Source organism: Hyla sarda, unplaced genomic scaffold, assembly GCF_029499605.1.
Source record: "Hyla sarda isolate aHylSar1 unplaced genomic scaffold, aHylSar1.hap1 scaffold_511, whole genome shotgun sequence".
NCBI classification, from domain to species: Eukaryota; Metazoa; Chordata; class Amphibia; order Anura; family Hylidae; genus Hyla; species Hyla sarda.
The window spans coordinates 156633-177281 of record NW_026610522.1 but is presented as its reverse complement, the minus strand read 5'-3'; the positions used below and the strand labels follow the sequence as shown (position 1 = coordinate 177281).

Sequence of the window (20649 nt, the reverse complement as noted above, 5' to 3'; positions counted from 1 at the left end):
AGGCATTCCGCCTATGTTTAAAATGTTACTTTTGTTAAAATTGACTTTAAAACCGGAGGCACAATTAAAATATTGAATCTGTTTTAGCGTCTTCTGAAGCGATGGGGTGTCCCTGCAAAACACCGCAACATCGTCCATGTACCCCACTACCTTCGCCTCTAGTCCCCCTCCTCCTGGCAGGGGGACTCCATGGATCTGCTTATCCTTTCGTATTGTACATAAAAGAGGCTCTATTGCGCAAATGAAGAGTAGTGGGGACAAGGGACACCCCTGCTTCACTCCGGAATTTAAAATCACGCCCTGTGTCTTAAAACCATTTACTAAAATTTTACTAGTACAGTTATCATAAAAAGCTCTAAGAGACAATAAAAAGCCATCAGGTATACCCATTTTCTCTAAAACCTTAAAAAGATAAAAATGTGACACCCTGTCGAAAGCTTTTTCAAAATCTATGGATAAAACCGCCAGCTTTCCTTTTCTTAATTTGGTGTCGCTAATTACATCCTTTAAAAGGTTTAGGTTCTCCCATAAACTCCTCCCAGGCACCCCACAGACTTGGTTTGTATGAATTATTTTATGGATTACGTTCTTTAAGCGGTTAGCACACAGTTTCGCCATTATTTTATAGTCGCAGTTCAGAAGGGTGATTGGTCTCCAGTTTTTGAGTTCCGACCGGTCTCCCTTTTTGAATAGCAGGGAGACATCACCCTTCTTCCATGAGCCTGGGAGGATTTTAGACTTAAAGACTTCCGTAAAAAGGGAGAACAAATCTTCTTTTAAAATACCATAAAAAGTAACATAAAATTCAATGGGTATACCATCCGGCCCAGGCACTTTACCTGTTTTAAAACTCTTGACGGTCTCTAAAATCTCCTGCTCTGAAATATTCTGCAATAAAAAAGACTGTGAGACAGGATCTAAAAAATTGGTGATCTCCTTTAACGAGTCATTCATAAAACATTCATCAATGTGTTTTACATTAAAAAGATCCGCATAAAACTCTTGCACCTTTTTTAAAATACCCTGTACATCATTCACTCCTTCAATGTTTTCTATTAACCTTCTATTTTCATGTATTTTCTTAAAAAAATACCTGGAGCAGGTCTCGTTTTCCTCAAGATGCTGTATTCGAGACCTAAAGATAATTTCTTTTCCTTTCTGCTCCAGGCACTTAGTTATTTCTTTTTTAAGATCATGTACCTCCTTCTCCACCTCCATCCCATGTGCTCTGAATTTGTACAGGGTTTGCAGACGAGTATTTAGGATATTATAAAATTCACGTTTTTCTTTAGCTTTCCTAACCCCAACACGGATAAAAAATTCTTTTATTTTTAGTTTCATTTTTTCCCACCAGATACTGGTGGGAGTGTTGGGGTCTTTTACTCGTCTGCATTCCTTGTAAAAGGTGATAAAATCTGATAAAACCTGCGGATCTTCAAAAAGGGACACGTTTAACTTCCAGGCATTCCTACCAGTTCTCCTTTTAAAATCACTTTTAACTTTAAAATACAATAATTTATGGTCAGAAAAAACATTGGTAAAAAGATCACAGTTAAAAGGCAGTACTTGATAAGAACAAAAAATAAAATCTATCCTGGAGCTACAGCTTGCATTGCTCCAGGTAACACCGTCTTCCTCTGGTACGTTAAAATTACATTTTTTAAAAACATCAGTGAGATTAAAATCTAAAATCAAGTTTTTTAACATAAAAGACGTCTTATCATAGTTCCTACTCACTGCGTTCGAAAAACGGCGTTCTCCCCTTAAAATACAATTAAAATCACCTGATAAAACAAGAGGACTAGAATTGTTAATAAAAAGGGGTAAAATCTCCAACATTTTTATTCTTTCATTCTTATCAGGAGAACCATAAAAATTTAAAAACTGCCATTTAATACCATTAATAAAAGCGCTGACCAATAAAATTCTGCCTGGTAAAATTTCGTTAAAACTCTCAATTAAAACGTTCCCTTTAAAAAGTATGGCGACCCCTGCTGATCTGGACTCATTTGATCCAGACCAGACTGATGGACCGTGCACCCAATCATCTTCATATTCTTTATAATTTAATCTGTGCGGGATGCCACATTCCTGCAGGAAAAGGACGGAAGCAGCAAAAACCGACAAGTAATTAAATAGGGCAACCCTTCTTACTCTGGCGCTCACACTTCTCACGTTCAAGGACAGACCGGACAACTCAGCCATGGGAATGTACAAGAAAACGTCTTACACCTCTGATTCCCCCTCCGAAGCCTCATACCCCCCAAAATCTGACTCAACTGTACGCATAGAGGAAGCAGGAGAGGAGGCACCATCACTCAGCCGACCCCCCTCCTCCATCATGATTGAGGCATAGTTGTTCTCGGGCATCCTGGCAATCAGGGCTCCAGACTCATTGGGTTCTTCCACCTCTTGCCCCTCCATAGGGGTCGGGTGTTCACTTAGTTCCGTCTCTGGTACCTCAGAGACGGTCACCCCTGAAACCTCCTCCTGGCAGGGAGGAGGGGGGGTATCCCCTATGGGGACCTGTGGAGGAACGTCACTTGGGTTCCCTGCATCCGCAGGTACTTCCATCGGCTCCCCCTGGACCGCCTCCGAATAGAGTCTTCTGGAGCCCCTCCGCCTTTTAACCTTCACCTCTCCACCTGGATCATCGCTCTCAGGGGGACCCTGAGCCAGAGGTTGCTGAGGAGCGGATTCGGCCGCCGTCCGCTCCTCTCTTAACCCAGCATGCTCCTGGGGGCCAGTTTTTTCACCACTTGCACGTTTTTTGGCCATCCTCTGCTCTTTAGGGTCCCCTCCTTTTGCCTGAGGGGGGTCTTTCTCCTTCTCCATCTCACCGCTTACCTCTTGTGGGGGGGTAATCACTGGCTCTGCTTGCCTCGGCTGGTGTCCCGGTTTCTGTCCTTGCTGCCTCCAGGGTTGCCACTGCTGCTCCGTCCTATGTCTGTGGGGACAAGAGGAGAAAAGGTGACCGAATTGTTGACAGAAATTGCACCTCCCTCCTCTTGTGCATTTCTCTGTCTCGTGCTGTGTGCTACCACATTTTTTGCATGTACTTTCACAGTTTTCTTTTGTGTGTCCATATCTGTGACACTTCCTGCAGTAGCTTGGCATCCCCGCATAAAAGAGGTCGCCACACATATTATTTATTTTAAAACGAGCTGGTGGTAGTTGTATTCCCCCTGGCAATCTGTCATCTTTTTTGCATGTAACCTGAAATCTCCACTTAGATGTCCAGATGCCACAGCTGTTCATGATTTTTCCTCTGCACTCAACCTTACTAAAATAGACTTGTAAAAACAACTCAACATCGTGTAGGTTGGCGAAAGGGGAATACATCTTTACTACCACCAGCTTAATATCGTCTAGAACGTGCTCAATAATCCGGACACCCTGAAGCTTTTTGTCTTTACTCGCAGCAGCTCTGGTAACAAAATCTCTGTGGATGCCATTTTGTGTGAACGTCACATCAAAAATTTTACGCTTCGGGTAGTCCTGGATTGCCAATATCTCGCCCTTCTGTATTCCGAAAACTCCTCCGAGCACGTCCTCTACTACGAATTTCAAATCGTCCGCCCTTTTGGTATCATCCGTGAGAATGACTCTCACGGTGTTTTTGATCCTTGCGTATGCCGGCACAGAACCTGGATCCGGATCATCATCCATGGTTCTAACCTCTCTCCACCCGAAGGTCTTGAGAGGCGATCGCCACTCGTTACCCTGGGACTAGGCCCTCTCCCCAATAGCAACAAGTGGGTGAAGCCCAGGCAATAAACCTGGGCGATCCCACAAGGCCGAGGAGAGGGGTACCCGAGTACCTTCTGACCAGATCTCCTGTATTACTACACTTGATCTTAGCCAAAAGGCCGAGAAGCGATAACCGTGAAAGGGGCGGGCCCAACAAGGTGCCCTTCATGGGCACTATCACTGCTTGCTGTCAGGGAGGCTGCCAGACAATTTTCCATGCACACTCTGGGCTGGGGGGGCAGTCAACCACCAGTACACACAGCAGAACCTAAACCCATACCATTATTGCTAAGCAGCAAGACAGGGGCCCATTGCACTCCCACGGGGCCTTTTTAAATGCAATCCATAACCCGGATTTGCCAGGAACCCTTCTTACTCCTCCTACTTGCATGTGACACTGGGCTTAGGATCTGCATAGGAAACACACACACAAGCACACACCTACCTTTGTTGCCTGCAGATGCCTCCTTGGCTGTCCCCAAACGGTATCAAACCAACACCCACGGGAAGCTGTAAGCATAGAGGACATGCCTGCACCCCATTGGACTTACCTGTGTGGGTTAAACCCGGGTTATTTGACAACCTATGGCGGTGATGGTTCTGCTCAGGCAGAGCAGTGCTGATGCTCCTCATAAAGCTGTCGCTGCTGTGAAGGTTCTAGGTGACATCACAAATCCCTATGGTTACATACACAACAAAGCTGGGTTGTTGTTGTTTACACTCTGCAAGGCCTGTGGAAGTGAGTGACATCATAGCACTGTAGTTCTGAGGGTTCTAGATGGATGCAACAATCTCCTGTTGCTTCTATGAAGGCCATAATAGACGACATCACCAAACAGCTCCATAGTCACATACACAGCAAAGGAGAGATGTTGTTTACACCTAGTGATGTCAGTGGTATTGAGTGACATCACAGCACAGTGCTAAGGCTCCTGGGCCTGGACACAGCAGCGGCTGCAATATCTCAACGGAGAATACGTTTCTATATATGTGTGTGTGTGCGCGTATATATATATATATATATATATATATATATATATATATATATTTCTCCGCCGAAATCACTTTTAACCCCATTTCCACCTTTTTTTCCCTTCTCTTCCTCTTACTTTTTTTTCACGTTTTTTTACGTTTTTCTCCTTTTCGCCTCTTTTCTGGGCGTATTATTCTTCTTTTTCTTCTTTTTTTTCGTCTAATGCATACCCCATCAGTGCAGCAATGCTTATTCAATACCGCCAGCAGATGGAGACACTGGGGGATAATTTTCTAAGGATTTATACTGATTTTTCCTGTCTGAATTTGTCGCACAGAAAGTTGCAGGCCAAATATGTGTGACATTTCTGCGACTTTAGCTTCTAGAGCATTTTTACAACATTATACATAGGTGCTGAATACATAAAAAGCGACTGTTCAGCGACAGACAAGTCGCATCGGCTGAAAGTAGGCCAGAATGTCAGTCCATGTTGGAGCAGGTTTAGATACAGTCTAAAGTATAGATCTCAAAGTCTGTGCACAGAATTTAGCAAGGGCCTCGCACCTTCTGATGCATCAGGTAGGTGCACAATAGCATAGCCTAACCCTCTGTACTTTGGTCTATATTGATGCGGGACATAGACAGCCAGCTGATGACCAATCCATTAGTGCAATGGATGGCTGGAAGCATTTGTCTTTGCCTTTGCAATACCACAGAAGCAATGCATGGTCAATGTACAGCAATGACACACCTGTGTGAACAGCCAGGAGACCCCCCCCCCCCCATGTTATGTTACATAGTTACATAGTTAGTACGGTCGAAAAAAGACATATGTCCATCAAGTTCAACCAGGGAATTAAGGGGTAGGGGTGTGGCGCGATATTGGGGAAGGGATGAGATTTTATATTTCTTCATAAGCATTAATCTTATTTTGTCAATTAGGAACATTCAGCACCCACCCGCTATCAAGGCAGCTGCCTATCATGTCATGCCCTACCTGCACAGGTGTGCTGGCTACTCAAATGATCCAATTAAGGAGGCCATTTAGTCAGCAGCAGCAGAAGTCCTGTGCCTGGACGCTCCAACAGCGGCCAGACACAAGCAGAAGCAGAAGCAGCAGAAGCAGCAGCAGCACCATCTTTTGTTTTTTGGCTGCAGCAGCAGCAAGGCCCACAGGGCTGGCTAGCTGGCTAGCCAGCAAGCAGGTAGCAATGAAAGTAGGAATCTTTCTTTTTAACCCTGTAAGGGGGTGGTGCACTGTACCCGAAGATACTGCCATATCGGGTCAATGCATAGGGCGACGGAAGCAAGCTTCGAAATCGGCCCCCGTTCTCAAAAATCCATTTAATATATGGTCCCCAGATAGGGGACGTATCAGATATTAAACTGATAAGAACAGATACTACACTTGATCTTAGCCAAAAGGCCGAGAAGCGATAACCGTGAAAGGGGCGGGCCCAACAAGGTGCCCTTCATGGGCACTATCACTGCTTGCTGTCAGGGAGGCTGCCAGACAATTTTCCATGCACACTCTGGGCTGGGGGGCAGTCAACCACCAGTACACACAGCAGAACCTAAACCCATACCATTATTGCTAAGCAGCAAGACAGGGGCCCATTGCACTCCCACGGGGCCTTTTTAAATGCAATCCATAACCCGGATTTGCCAGAAACCCTTCTTACTCCTCCTACTTGCATGTGACACTGGGCTTAGGATCTGCATAGGAAACACACACACAAGCACACACCTACCTTTGTTGCCTGCAGATGCCTCCTTGGCTGTCCCCAAACGGTATCAAACCAACACCCACGGGAAGCTGTAAGCATAGAGGACATGCCTGCACCCCATTGGACTTACCTGTGTGGGTTAAACCCGGGTTATTTGACAACCTATGGCGGTGATGGTTCTGCTCAGGCAGAGCAGTGCTGATGCTCCTCATAAAGCTGTCGCTGCTGTGAAGGTTCTAGGTGACATCACAAATCCCTATGGTTACATACACAACAAAGCTGGGTTGTTGTTGTTTACACTCTGCAAGGCCTGTGGAAGTGAGTGACATCATAGCACTGTAGTTCTGAGGGTTCTAGATGGATGCAACAATCTCCTGTTGCTTCTATGAAGGCCATAATAGACGACATCACCAAACAGCTCCATAGTCACATACACAGCAAAGGAGAGATGTTGTTTACACCTAGTGATGTCAGTGGTATTGAGTGACATCACAGCACAGTGCTAAGGCTCCTGGGCCTGGACACAGCAGCGGCTGCAATATCTCAACGGAGAATACGTTTATATATATATGTGTGTGTGTGCGCGTATATATATATATATATATATATATATATATATATATATATTTCTCCGCCGAAATCACTTTTAAACCCATTTCCACCTTTTTTTCCCTTCTCTTCCTCTTACTTTTTTTTCACGTTTTTTTACGTTTTTCTCCTTTTCGCCTCTTTTCTGGGCGTATTATTCTTCTTTTTCTTCTTTTTTTTCGTCTAATGCATACCCCATCAGTGCAGCAATGCTTATTCAATACCGCCAGCAGATGGAGACACTGGGGGATAATTTTCTAAGGATTTATACTGATTTTTCCTGTCTGAATTTGTCGCACAGAAAGTTGCAGGCCAAATATGTGTGACATTTCTGTGACTTTAGCTTCTAGAGCATTTTTACAACATTATACATAGGTGCTGAATACATAAAAAGCGACTGTTCAGCGACAGACAAGTCGCATCGGCTGAAAGTAGGCCAGAATGTCAGTCCATGTTGGAGCAGGTTTAGATACAGTCTAAAGTATAGATTTCAAAGTCTGTGCACAGAATTTAGCAAGGGCCTCGCACCTTCTGATGCATCAGGTAGGTGCACAATAGCATAGCCTAACCCTCTGTACTTTGGTCTATATTGATGCGGGACATAGACAGCCAGCTGATGACCAATCCATTAGTGCAATGGATGGCTGGAAGCATTTGTCTTTGCCTTTGCAATACCACAGAAGCAATGCATGGTCAATGTACAGCAATGACACACCTGTGTGAACAGCCAGGAGACCCCCCCCCCCCCCATGTTATGTTACATAGTTACATAGTTAGTACGGTCGAAAAAAGACATATGTCCATCAAGTTCAACCAGGGAATTAAGGGGTAGGGGTGTGGCGCGATATTGGGGAAGGGATGAGATTTTATATTTCTTCATAAGCATTAATCTTATTTTGTCAATTAGGAACATTCAGCACCCACCCGCTATCAAGGCAGCTGCCTATCATGTCATGCCCTACCTGCACAGGTGTGCTGGCTACTCAAATGATCCAATTAAGGAGGCCATTTAGTCAGCAGCAGCAGAAGTCCTGTGCCTGGACGCTCCAACAGCGGCCAGACACAAGCAGAAGCAGCAGAAGCAGCAGCAGCACCACCTTTTGTCTTTTGGCTGCAGCAGCAGCAAGGCCCACAGGGCTGGCTAGCTGGCTAGCCAGCAAGCAGGTAGCAATGAAAGTAGGAATCTTTCTTTTTAACCCTGTAAGGGGGTGGTGCACTGTACCCGAAGATACTGCCATATCGGGTCAATGCATAGGGCGACGGAAGCAAGCTTCGAAATCGGCACCCGTTCTCAAAAATCCATTTAATATATGGTCCCCAGATAGGGGACGTATCAGATATTAAACTGATAAGAACAGATACTACACTTGATCTTAGCCAAAAGGCCGAGAAGCGATAACCGTGAAAGGGGCGGGCCCAACAAGGTGCCCTTCATGGGCACTATCACTGCTTGCTGTCAGGGAGGCTGCCAGACAATTTTCCATGCACACTCTGGGCTGGGGGGCAGTCAACCACCAGTACACACAGCAGAACCTAAACCCATACCATTATTGCTAAGCAGCAAGACAGGGGCCCATTGCACTCCCACGGGGCCTTTTTAAATGCAATCCATAACCCGGATTTGCCAGAAACCCTTCTTACTCCTCCTACTTGCATGTGACACTGGGCTTAGGATCTGCATAGGAAACACACACACAAGCACACACCTACCTTTGTTGCCTGCAGATGCCTCCTTGGCTGTCCCCAAACGGTATCAAACCAACACCCACGGGAAGCTGTAAGCATAGAGGACATGCCTGCACCCCATTGGACTTACCTGTGTGGGTTAAACCCGGGTTATTTGACAACCTATGGCGGTGATGGTTCTGCTCAGGCAGAGCAGTGCTGATGCTCCTCATAAAGCTGTCGCTGCTGTGAAGGTTCTAGGTGACATCACAAATCCCTATGGTTACATACACAACAAAGCTGGGTTGTTGTTGTTTACACTCTGCAAGGCCTGTGGAAGTGAGTGACATCATAGCACTGTAGTTCTGAGGGTTCTAGATGGATGCAACAATCTCCTGTTGCTTCTATGAAGGCCATAATAGACGACATCACCAAACAGCTCCATAGTCACATACACAGCAAAGGAGAGATGTTGTTTACACCTAGTGATGTCAGTGGTATTGAGTGACATCACAGCACAGTGCTAAGGCTCCTGGGCCTGGACACAGCAGCGGCTGCAATATCTCAACGGAGAATACGTTTATATATATGTGTGTGTGTGCGCGTATATATATATATATATATATATATATATATATATATATATATATATCTATATATATTTCTCCGCCGAAATCACTTTTAAACCCATTTCCACCTTTTTTTCCCTTCTCTTCCTCTTACTTTTTTTTCACGTTTTTTTACGTTTTTCTCCTTTTCGCCTCTTTTCTGGGCGTATTATTCTTCTTTTTCTTCTTTTTTTTCGTCTAATGCATACCCCATCAGTGCAGCAATGCTTATTCAATACCGCCAGCAGATGGAGACACTGGGGGATAATTTTCTAAGGATTTATACTGATTTTTCCTGTCTGAATTTGTCGCACAGAAAGTTGCAGGCCAAATATGTGTGACATTTCTGCGACTTTAGCTTCTAGAGCATTTTTACAACATTATACATAGGTGCTGAATACATAAAAAGCGACTGTTCAGCGACAGACAAGTCGCATCGGCTGAAAGTAGGCCAGAATGTCAGTCCATGTTGGAGCAGGTTTAGATACAGTCTAAAGTATAGATTTCAAAGTCTGTGCACAGAATTTAGCAAGGGCCTCGCACCTTCTGATGCATCAGGTAGGTGCACAATAGCATAGCCTAACCCTCTGTACTTTGGTCTATATTGATGCGGGACATAGACAGCCAGCTGATGACCAATCCATTAGTGCAATGGATGGCTGGAAGCATTTGTCTTTGCCTTTGCAATACCACAGAAGCAATGCATGGTCAATGTACAGCAATGACACACCTGTGTGAACAGCCAGGAGACCCCCCCCCCCCCCATGTTATGTTACATAGTTACATAGTTAGTACGGTCGAAAAAAGACATATGTCCATCAAGTTCAACCAGGGAATTAAGGGGTAGGGGTGTGGCGCGATATTGGGGAAGGGATGAGATTTTATATTTCTTCATAAGCATTAATCTTATTTTGTCAATTAGGAACATTCAGCACCCACCCGCTATCAAGGCAGCTGCCTATCATGTCATGCCCTACCTGCACAGGTGTGCTGGCTACTCAAATGATCCAATTAAGGAGGCCATTTAGTCAGCAGCAGCAGAAGTCCTGTGCCTGGACGCTCCAACAGCGGCCAGACACAAGCAGAAGCAGAAGCAGCAGAAGCACCACCTTTTGTTTTTTGGCTGCAGCAGCAGCAAGGCCCACAGGGCTGGCTAGCTGGCTAGCCAGCAAGCAGGTAGCAATGAAAGTAGGAATCTTTCTTTTTAACCCTGTAAGGGGGTGGTGCACTGTACCCGAAGATACTGCCATATCGGGTCAATGCATAGGGCGACGGAAGCAAGCTTCGAAATCGGCCCCCGTTCTCAAAAATCCATTTAATATATGGTCCCCAGATAGGGGACGTATCAGATATTAAACTGATAAGAACAGATACTACACTTGATCTTAGCCAAAAGACCGAGAAGCGATAACCGTGAAAGGGGCGGGCCCAACAAGGTGCCCTTCATGGGCACTATCACTGCTTGCTGTCAGGGAGGCTGCCAGACAATTTTCCATGCACACTCTGGGCTGGGGGGCAGTCAACCACCAGTACACACAGCAGAACCTAAACCCATACCATTATTGCTAAGCAGCAAGACAGGGGCCCATTGCACTCCCACGGGGCCTTTTTAAATGCAATCCATAACCCGGATTTGCCAGGAACCCTTCTTACTCCTCCTACTTGCATGTGACACTGGGCTTAGGATCTGCATAGGAAACACACACACAAGCACACACCTACCTTTGTTGCCTGCAGATGCCTCCTTGGCTGTCCCCAAACGGTATCAAACCAACACCCACGGGAAGCTGTAAGCATAGAGGACATGCCTGCACCCCATTGGACTTACCTGTGTGGGTTAAACCCGGGTTATTTGACAACCTATGGCGGTGATGGTTCTGCTCAGGCAGAGCAGTGCTGATGCTCCTCATAAAGCTGTCGCTGCTGTGAAGGTTCTAGGTGACATCACAAATCCCTATGGTTACATACACAACAAAGCTGGGTTGTTGTTGTTTACACTCTGCAAGGCCTGTGGAAGTGAGTGACATCATAGCACTGTAGTTCTGAGGGTTCTAGATGGATGCAACAATCTCCTGTTGCTTCTATGAAGGCCATAATAGACGACATCACCAAACAGCTCCATAGTCACATACACAGCAAAGGAGAGATGTTGTTTACACCTAGTGATGTCAGTGGTATTGAGTGACATCACAGCACAGTGCTAAGGCTCCTGGGCCTGGACACAGCAGCGGCTGCAATATCTCAACGGAGAATACGTTTATATATATGTGTGTGTGTGCGCGTATATATATATATATATATATATATATATATATATATATATTTCTCCGCCGAAATCACTTTTAAACCCATTTCCACCTTTTTTTCCCTTCTCTTCCTCTTACTTTTTTTTCAAGTTTTTTTACGTTTTTCTCCTTTTCGCCTCTTTTCTGGGCGTATTATTCTTCTTTTTCTTCTTTTTTTTCGTCTAATGCATACCCCATCAGTGCAGCAATGCTTATTCAATACCGCCAGCAGATGGAGACACTGGGGGATAATTTTCTAAGGATTTATACTGATTTTTCCTGTCTGAATTTGTCGCACAGAAAGTTGCAGGCCAAATATGTGTGACATTTCTGCGACTTTAGCTTCTAGAGCATTTTTACAACATTATACATAGGTGCTGAATACATAAAAAGCGACTGTTCAGCGACAGACAAGTCGCATCGGCTGAAAGTAGGCCAGAATGTCAGTCCATGTTGGAGCAGGTTTAGATACAGTCTAAAGTATAGATCTCAAAGTCTGTGCACAGAATTTAGCAAGGGCCTCGCACCTTCTGATGCATCAGGTAGGTGCACAATAGCATAGCCTAACCCTCTGTACTTTGGTCTATATTGATGCGGGACATAGACAGCCAGCTGATGACCAATCCATTAGTGCAATGGATGGCTGGAAGCATTTGTCTTTGCCTTTGCAATACCACAGAAGCAATGCATGGTCAATGTACAGCAATGACACACCTGTGTGAACAGCCAGGAGACCCCCCCCCCCCCCCCATGTTATGTTACATAGTTACATAGTTAGTACGGTCGAAAAAAGACATATGTCCATCAAGTTCAACCAGGGAATTAAGGGGTAGGGGTGTGGCGCGATATTGGGGAAGGGATGAGATTTTATATTTCTTCATAAGCATTAATCTTATTTTGTCAATTAGGAACATTCAGCACCCACCCGCTATCAAGGCAGCTGCCTATCATGTCATGCCCTACCTGCACAGGTGTGCTGGCTACTCAAATGATCCAATTAAGGAGGCCATTTAGTCAGCAGCAGCAGAAGTCCTGTGCCTGGACGCTCCAACAGCGGCCAGACACAAGCAGAAGCAGAAGCAGCAGAAGCACCACCTTTTGTTTTTTGGCTGCAGCAGCAGCAAGGCCCACAGGGCTGGCTAGCTGGCTAGCCAGCAAGCAGGTAGCAATGAAAGTAGGAATCTTTCTTTTTAACCCTGTAAGGGGGTGGTGCACTGTACCCGAAGATACTGCCATATCGGGTCAATGCATAGGGCGACGGAAGCAAGCTTCGAAATCGGCCCCCGTTCTCAAAAATCCATTTAATATATGGTCCCCAGATAGGGGACGTATCAGATATTAAACTGATAAGAACAGATACTACACTTGATCTTAGCCAAAAGACCGAGAAGCGATAACCGTGAAAGGGGCGGGCCCAACAAGGTGCCCTTCATGGGCACTATCACTGCTTGCTGTCAGGGAGGCTGCCAGACAATTTTCCATGCACACTCTGGGCTGGGGGGCAGTCAACCACCAGTACACACAGCAGAACCTAAACCCATACCATTATTGCTAAGCAGCAAGACAGGGGCCCATTGCACTCCCACGGGGCCTTTTTAAATGCAATCCATAACCCGGATTTGCCAGGAACCCTTCTTACTCCTCCTACTTGCATGTGACACTGGGCTTAGGATCTGCATAGGAAACACACACACAAGCACACACCTACCTTTGTTGCCTGCAGATGCCTCCTTGGCTGTCCCCAAACGGTATCAAACCAACACCCACGGGAAGCTGTAAGCATAGAGGACATGCCTGCACCCCATTGGACTTACCTGTGTGGGTTAAACCCGGGTTATTTGACAACCTATGGCGGTGATGGTTCTGCTCAGGCAGAGCAGTGCTGATGCTCCTCATAAAGCTGTCGCTGCTGTGAAGGTTCTAGGTGACATCACAAATCCCTATGGTTACATACACAACAAAGCTGGGTTGTTGTTGTTTACACTCTGCAAGGCCTGTGGAAGTGAGTGACATCATAGCACTGTAGTTCTGAGGGTTCTAGATGGATGCAACAATCTCCTGTTGCTTCTATGAAGGCCATAATAGACGACATCACCAAACAGCTCCATAGTCACATACACAGCAAAGGAGAGATGTTGTTTACACCTAGTGATGTCAGTGGTATTGAGTGACATCACAGCACAGTGCTAAGGCTCCTGGGCCTGGACACAGCAGCGGCTGCAATATCTCAACGGAGAATACGTTTATATATATGTGTGTGTGTGCGCGTATATATATATATATATATATATATATATATATATATATATATATTTCTCCGCCGAAATCACTTTTAAACCCATTTCCACCTTTTTTTCCCTTCTCTTCCTCTTACTTTTTTTTCAAGTTTTTTTACGTTTTTCTCCTTTTCGCCTCTTTTCTGGGCGTATTATTCTTCTTTTTCTTCTTTTTTTTCGTCTAATGCATACCCCATCAGTGCAGCAATGCTTATTCAATACCGCCAGCAGATGGAGACACTGGGGGATAATTTTCTAAGGATTTATACTGATTTTTCCTGTCTGAATTTGTCGCACAGAAAGTTGCAGGCCAAATATGTGTGACATTTCTGCGACTTTAGCTTCTAGAGCATTTTTACAACATTATACATAGGTGCTGAATACATAAAAAGCGACTGTTCAGCGACAGACAAGTCGCATCGGCTGAAAGTAGGCCAGAATGTCAGTCCATGTTGGAGCAGGTTTAGATACAGTCTAAAGTATAGATCTCAAAGTCTGTGCACAGAATTTAGCAAGGGCCTCGCACCTTCTGATGCATCAGGTAGGTGCACAATAGCATAGCCTAACCCTCTGTACTTTGGTCTATATTGATGCGGGACATAGACAGCCAGCTGATGACCAATCCATTAGTGCAATGGATGGCTGGAAGCATTTGTCTTTGCCTTTGCAATACCACAGAAGCAATGCATGGTCAATGTACAGCAATGACACACCTGTGTGAACAGCCAGGAGACCCCCCCCCCCCCCATGTTATGTTACATAGTTACATAGTTAGTACGGTCGAAAAAAGACATATGTCCATCAAGTTCAACCAGGGAATTAAGGGGTAGGGGTGTGGCGCGATATTGGGGAAGGGATGAGATTTTATATTTCTTCATAAGCATTAATCTTATTTTGTCAATTAGGAACATTCAGCACCCACCCGCTATCAAGGCAGCTGCCTATCATGTCATGCCCTACCTGCACAGGTGTGCTGGATACTCAAATGATCCAATTAAGGAGGCCATTTAGTCAGCAGCAGCAGAAGTCCTGTGCCTGGACGCTCCAACAGCGGCCAGACACAAGCAGAAGCAGAAGCAGCAGAAGCAGCAGCAGCACCACCTTTTGTTTTTTGGCTGCAGCAGCAGCAAGGCCCACAGGGCTGGCTAGCTGGCTAGCCAGCAAGCAGGTAGCAATGAAAGTAGGAATCTTTCTTTTTAACCCTGTAAGGGGGTGGTGCACTGTACCCGAAGATACTGCCATATCGGGTCAATGCATAGGGCGACGGAAGCAAGCTTCGAAATCGGCCCCCGTTCTCAAAAATCCATTTAATATATGGTCCCCAGATAGGGGACGTATCAGATATTAAACTGATAAGAACAGATACTACACTTGATCTTAGCCAAAAGGCCGAGAAGCGATAACCGTGAAAGGGGCGGGCCCAACAAGGTGCCCTTCATGGGCACTATCACTGCTTGCTGTCAGGGAGGCTGCCAGACAATTTTCCATGCACACTCTGGGCTGGGGGGCAGTCAACCACCAGTACACACAGCAGAACCTAAACCCATACCATTATTGCTAAGCAGCAAGACAGGGGCCCATTGCACTCCCACGGGGCCTTTTTAAATGCAATCCATAACCCGGATTTGCCAGGAACCCTTCTTACTCCTCCTACGTGCATGTGACACTGGGCTTAGGATCTGCATAGGAAACACACACACAAGCACACACCTACCTTTGTTGCCTGCAGATGCCTCCTTGGCTGTCCCCAAACGGTATCAAACCAACACCCACGGGAAGCTGTAAGCATAGAGGACATGCCTGCACCCCATTGGACTTACCTGTGTGGGTTAAACCCGGGTTATTTGACAACCTATGGCGGTGATGGTTCTGCTCAGGCAGAGCAGTGCTGATGCTCCTCATAAAGCTGTCGCTGCTGTGAAGGTTCTAGGTGACATCACAAATCCCTATGGTTACATACACAACAAAGCTGGGTTGTTGTTGTTTACACTCTGCAAGGCCTGTGGAAGTGAGTGACATCATAGCACTGTAGTTCTGAGGGTTCTAGATGGATGCAACAATCTCCTGTTGCTTCTATGAAGGCCATAATAGACGACATCACCAAACAGCTCCATAGTCACATACACAGCAAAGGAGAGATGTTGTTTACACCTAGTGATGTCAGTGGTATTGAGTGACATCACAGCACAGTGCTAAGGCTCCTGGGCCTGGACACAGCAGCGGCTGCAATATCTCAACGGAGAATACGTTTATATATATGTGTGTGTGTGCGCGTATATATATATATATATATATATATATATATATATATATATATTTCTCCGCCGAAATCACTTTTAAACCCATTTCCACCTTTTTTTCCCTTCTCTTCCTCTTACTTTTTTTTCACGTTTTTTTACGTTTTTCTCCTTTTCGCCTCTTTTCTGGGCGTATTATTCTTCTTTTTCTTCTTTTTTTTCGTCTAATGCATACCCCATCAGTGCAGCAATGCTTATTCAATACCGCCAGCAGATGGAGACACTGGGGGATAATTTTCTAAGGATTTATACTGATTTTTCCTGTCTGAATTTGTCGCACAGAAAGTTGCAGGCCAAATATGTGTGACATTTCTGCGACTTTAGCTTCTAGAGCATTTTTACAACATTATACATAGGTGCTGAATACATAAAAAGCGACTGTTCAGCGACAGACAAGTCGCATCGGCTGAAAGTAGGCCAGAATGTCAGTCCATGTTGGAGCAGGTTTAGATACAGTCTAAAGTATAGATCTCAAAGTCTGTGCACAGAATTTAGCAAGGGCCTCGCACCTTCTGATGCATCAGGTAGGTGCACAATAGCATAGCCTAACCCTCTGTACTTTGGTCTATATTGATGCGGGACATAGACAGCCAGCTGATGACCAATCCATTAGTGCAATGGATGGCTGGAAGCATTTGTCTTTGCCTTTGCAATACCACAGAAGCAATGCATGGTCAATGTACAGCAATGACACACCTGTGTGAACAGCCAGGAGACCCCCCCCCCCCATGTTATGTTACATAGTTACATAGTTAGTACGGTCGAAAAAAGACATATGTCCATCAAGTTCAACCAGGGAATTAAGGGGTAGGGGTGTGGCGCGATATTGGGGAAGGGATGAGATTTTATATTTCTTCATAAGCATTAATCTTATTTTGTCAATTAGGAACATTCAGCACCCACCCGCTATCAAGGCAGCTGCCTATCATGTCATGCCCTACCTGCACAGGTGTGCTGGATACTCAAATGATCCAATTAAGGAGGCCATTTAGTCAGCAGCAGCAGAAGTCCTGTGCCTGGACGCTCCAACAGCGGCCAGACACAAGCAGAAGCAGAAGCAGCAGAAGCAGCAGCAGCACCACCTTTTGTTTTTTGGCTGCAGCAGCAGCAAGGCCCACAGGGCTGGCTAGCTGGCTAGCCAGCAAGCAGGTAGCAATGAAAGTAGGAATCTTTCTTTTTAACCCTGTAAGGGGGTGGTGCACTGTACCCGAAGATACTGCCATATCGGGTCAATGCATAGGGCGACGGAAGCAAGCTTCGAAATCGGCCCCCGTTCTCAAAAATCCATTTAATATATGGTCCCCAGATAGGGGACGTATCAGATATTAAACTGATAAGAACAGATTTTTTTTTTTTTTTTTTAACTTGACTACCCTTACGGGGGCAACTTTATTAAAAATTAAATAATGTTAACAAAGTTGTCTAAATATGTCAATAAATACAGTTACATATAAATAACATATTTACAAGATATTAAAACATAAAATGGGCACTTGGTGGCTTTACAAGATAGAATTCCATTCTTTTAAAAACCATTTTCTAGATAAAAGCGGAAATCTCTTCTTGTCTAAAAGATAGTACTGGTACATTTCATAAAAACAGATAGATAAAATGTCCTTCACAGATAAAACCTCATGCTTGAACAATAAAATATTCCTGGCCTTCCACAGAGCTGCCTTCACACAGTTTATGATCTTCCATGCAATAGTCTCTTGAGTCCGTGTTGGGCATTCCAGGCAACCATAAAAAACCACTGCAATATTTAAGTCTTTTAGTCCAGTTATCCTTTTTACCAGAGGGAGTATCTTTGTCCATATTTTCTGCGAGTAAAAACAAGTCCATATTAGATGGTGCACGGTCTCCTCTTGTCGGCATCCCTCCCTCGGGCAGGTTGCAGAGTTGGATAATCCTCTTCGGTGCTGGAATGCCCGGCATGGAAGACACTCGTGTGCGCAGCTCCAGGCCAGGTCCTTCTGTGAATTAAAAAGATAATTAATACTCAACATCTTCCAAATCTGTATATACTTCTGTTCGTTAAAATTTTTGATGGGAGTCACGGTACTGGTTTCTTTTATTTCCTTTAGTAGTTTTTTGCTATTGCACAGATCCTGAACACTTTTACCTTTAAAATTATATAAGTTTAAAATTTTTCCTAAAATCATGTATTGAGGGGGTAAATTCAAAGAATAAGGGCAACTTAAAACTGTAGAAAACCAGCCGTTCCTCCGCATAAAATAACCAGTATTAAAACGAACAAAATAAGACCAGTAGCTATCTTTAAAAACAGTAGTAAAACACATGCTAAAAAACTTTATTAAAAGGAAAGCTTTAAAATCTGGAAAATCCTTACCGCCCCTGGAGTTCGGTTTTATCACAATTTGTCTCTTTAATTTTTCGCTCTTAGAACTCCAAAAGAAAGTAAAACAAGCTTTTGTTATTTTCTTTAGAACCATTTCGGGGGGTGGGAAAACCAGACTTAAATACAATAAAATAGGTAAAAGCACCATTTTTGTAATTAAAACCTTCCCTTCCATTGTAAGTTCTCGCATGTTCCACATACATATTTTCTTGCTTATTTTTTGAGCCACCAAGTCCCAGCTATTAAAACCATTATTAGACTCGTCAAAGGAGACACCTAAAATCTGCACCGACTCAGACACAGGGACGGGCACATCATACAAAGGCATTCCGCCTATGTTTAAAATGTTACTTTTGTTAAAATTGACTTTAAAACCGGAGGCACAATTAAAATATTGAATCTGTTTTAGCGTCTTCTGAAGCGATGGGGTGTCCCTGCAAAACACCGCAACATCGTCCATGTACCCCACTACCTTCGCCTCTAGTCCCCCTCCTCCTGGCAGGGGGACTCCATGGATCTGCTTATCCTTTCGTATTGTACATAAAAGAGGCTCTATTGCGCAAATGAAGAGTAGTGGGGACAAGGGACACCCCTGCTTCACTCCGGAATTTAAAATCACGCCCTGTGTCTTAAAACCATTTACTAAAATTTTACTAGTACAGTTATCATAAAAAGCTCTAAGAGACAATAAAAAGCCATCAGGTATACCCATTTTCTCTAAAACCTTAAAAAGATAAAAATGTGACACCCTGTCGAAAGCTTTTTCAAAATCTATGGATAAAACCGCCAGCTTTCCTTTTCTTAATTTGGTGTCGCTAATTACATCCTTTAAAAGGTTTAGGTTCTCCCATAAACTCCTCCCAGGCACCCCACAGACTTGGTTTGTATGAATTATTTTATGGATTACGTTCTTTAAGCGGTTAGCACACAGTTTCGCCATTATTTTATAGTCGCAGTTCAGAAGGGTGATTGGTCTCCAGTTTTTGAGTTCCGACCGGTCTCCCTTTTTGAATAGCAGGGAGACATCACCCTTCTTCCATGAGCCTGGGAGGATTTTAGACTTAAAGACTTCCGTAAAAAGGGAGAACAAATCTTCTTTTAAAATACCATAAAAAGTAACATAAAATTCAATGGGTATACCATCCGGCCCAGGCACTTTACCTGTTTTAAAACTCTTGACGGTCTCTAAAATCTCCTGCTCTGAAATATTCTGCAATAAAAAAGACTGTGAGACAGGATCTAAAAAATTGGTGATCTCCTTTAACGAGTCATTCATAAAACATTCATCAATGTGTTTTACATTAAAAAGATCCGCATAAAACTCTTGCACCTTTTTTAAAATACCCTGTACATCATTCACTCCTTCAATGTTTTCTATTAACCTTCTATTTTCATGTATTTTCTTAAAAAAATACCTGGAGCAGGTCTCGTTTTCCTCAAGATGCTGTATTCGAGACCTAAAGATAATTTCTTTTCCTTTCTGCTCCAGGCACTTAGTTATTTCTTTTTTAAGATCATGTACCTCCTTCTCCACCTCCATCCCATGTGCTCTGAATTTGTACAGGGTTTGCAGACGAGTATTTAGGATATTATAAAATTCACGTTTTTCTTTAGCTTTCCTAACCCCAACACGGATAAAAAATTCTTTTATTTTTAGTTTCATTTTTTCCCACCAGATACTGGTGGGAGTGTTGGGGTCTTTTACTCGTCTGCATTCCTTGTAAAAGGTGATAAAATCTGATAAAACCTGCGGATCTTCAAAAAGGGACACGTTTAACTTCCAGGCATTCCTACCAGTTCTCCTTTTAAAATCACTTTTAACTTTAAAATACAATAATTTATGGTCAGAAAAAACATTGGTAAAAAGATCACAGTTAAAAGGCAGTACTTGATAAGAACAAAAAATAAAATCTATCCTGGAGCTACAGCTTGCATTGCTCCAGGTAACACCGTCTTCCTCTGGTACGTTAAAATTACATTTTTTAAAAACATCAGTGAGATTAAAATCTAAAATCAAGTTTTTTAACATAAAAGACGTCTTATCATAGTTCCTACTCACTGCGTTCGAAAAACGGCGTTCTCCCCTTAAAATACAATTAAAATCACCTGATAAAACAAGAG

General features: G+C 44.0%; 5 non-coding genes and 2 pseudogenes across 5 annotated transcripts; all 7 read right to left on the bottom strand.

Annotated features, from left to right (window-relative positions):
* Nucleotides 1-3748: 3748 nt before the first annotated feature.
* Nucleotides 3749-3881, bottom strand: LOC130337986 (U2 spliceosomal RNA; annotated as a pseudogene).
* Nucleotides 3882-5970: 2089 nt separating this feature from the next.
* On the bottom strand, nt 5971-6161 carry LOC130338026 (U2 spliceosomal RNA). Its single transcript, XR_008878803.1, has one exon. It is a non-coding gene; the product is annotated as a U2 spliceosomal RNA (small nuclear RNA).
* A 2083-nt stretch (nt 6162-8244) lies between these two features.
* On the bottom strand, nt 8245-8435 carry LOC130337955 (U2 spliceosomal RNA). The gene has a single exon (XR_008878755.1). It is a non-coding gene; the product is annotated as a U2 spliceosomal RNA (small nuclear RNA).
* A 2094-nt stretch (nt 8436-10529) lies between these two features.
* On the bottom strand, nt 10530-10720 carry LOC130337959 (U2 spliceosomal RNA). The gene has a single exon (XR_008878759.1). It is a non-coding gene; the product is annotated as a U2 spliceosomal RNA (small nuclear RNA).
* Nucleotides 10721-12800: 2080 nt separating this feature from the next.
* LOC130337958 (U2 spliceosomal RNA) lies at nt 12801-12991 on the bottom strand. Its single transcript, XR_008878758.1, has one exon. It is a non-coding gene; the product is annotated as a U2 spliceosomal RNA (small nuclear RNA).
* Nucleotides 12992-15082: 2091 nt separating this feature from the next.
* LOC130338025 (U2 spliceosomal RNA) lies at nt 15083-15273 on the bottom strand. Its single transcript, XR_008878802.1, has one exon. It is a non-coding gene; the product is annotated as a U2 spliceosomal RNA (small nuclear RNA).
* A 2087-nt stretch (nt 15274-17360) lies between these two features.
* LOC130337967 (U2 spliceosomal RNA) lies at nt 17361-17572 on the bottom strand (annotated as a pseudogene).
* Between the last annotated feature and the right edge of the window lie 3077 nt (nt 17573-20649).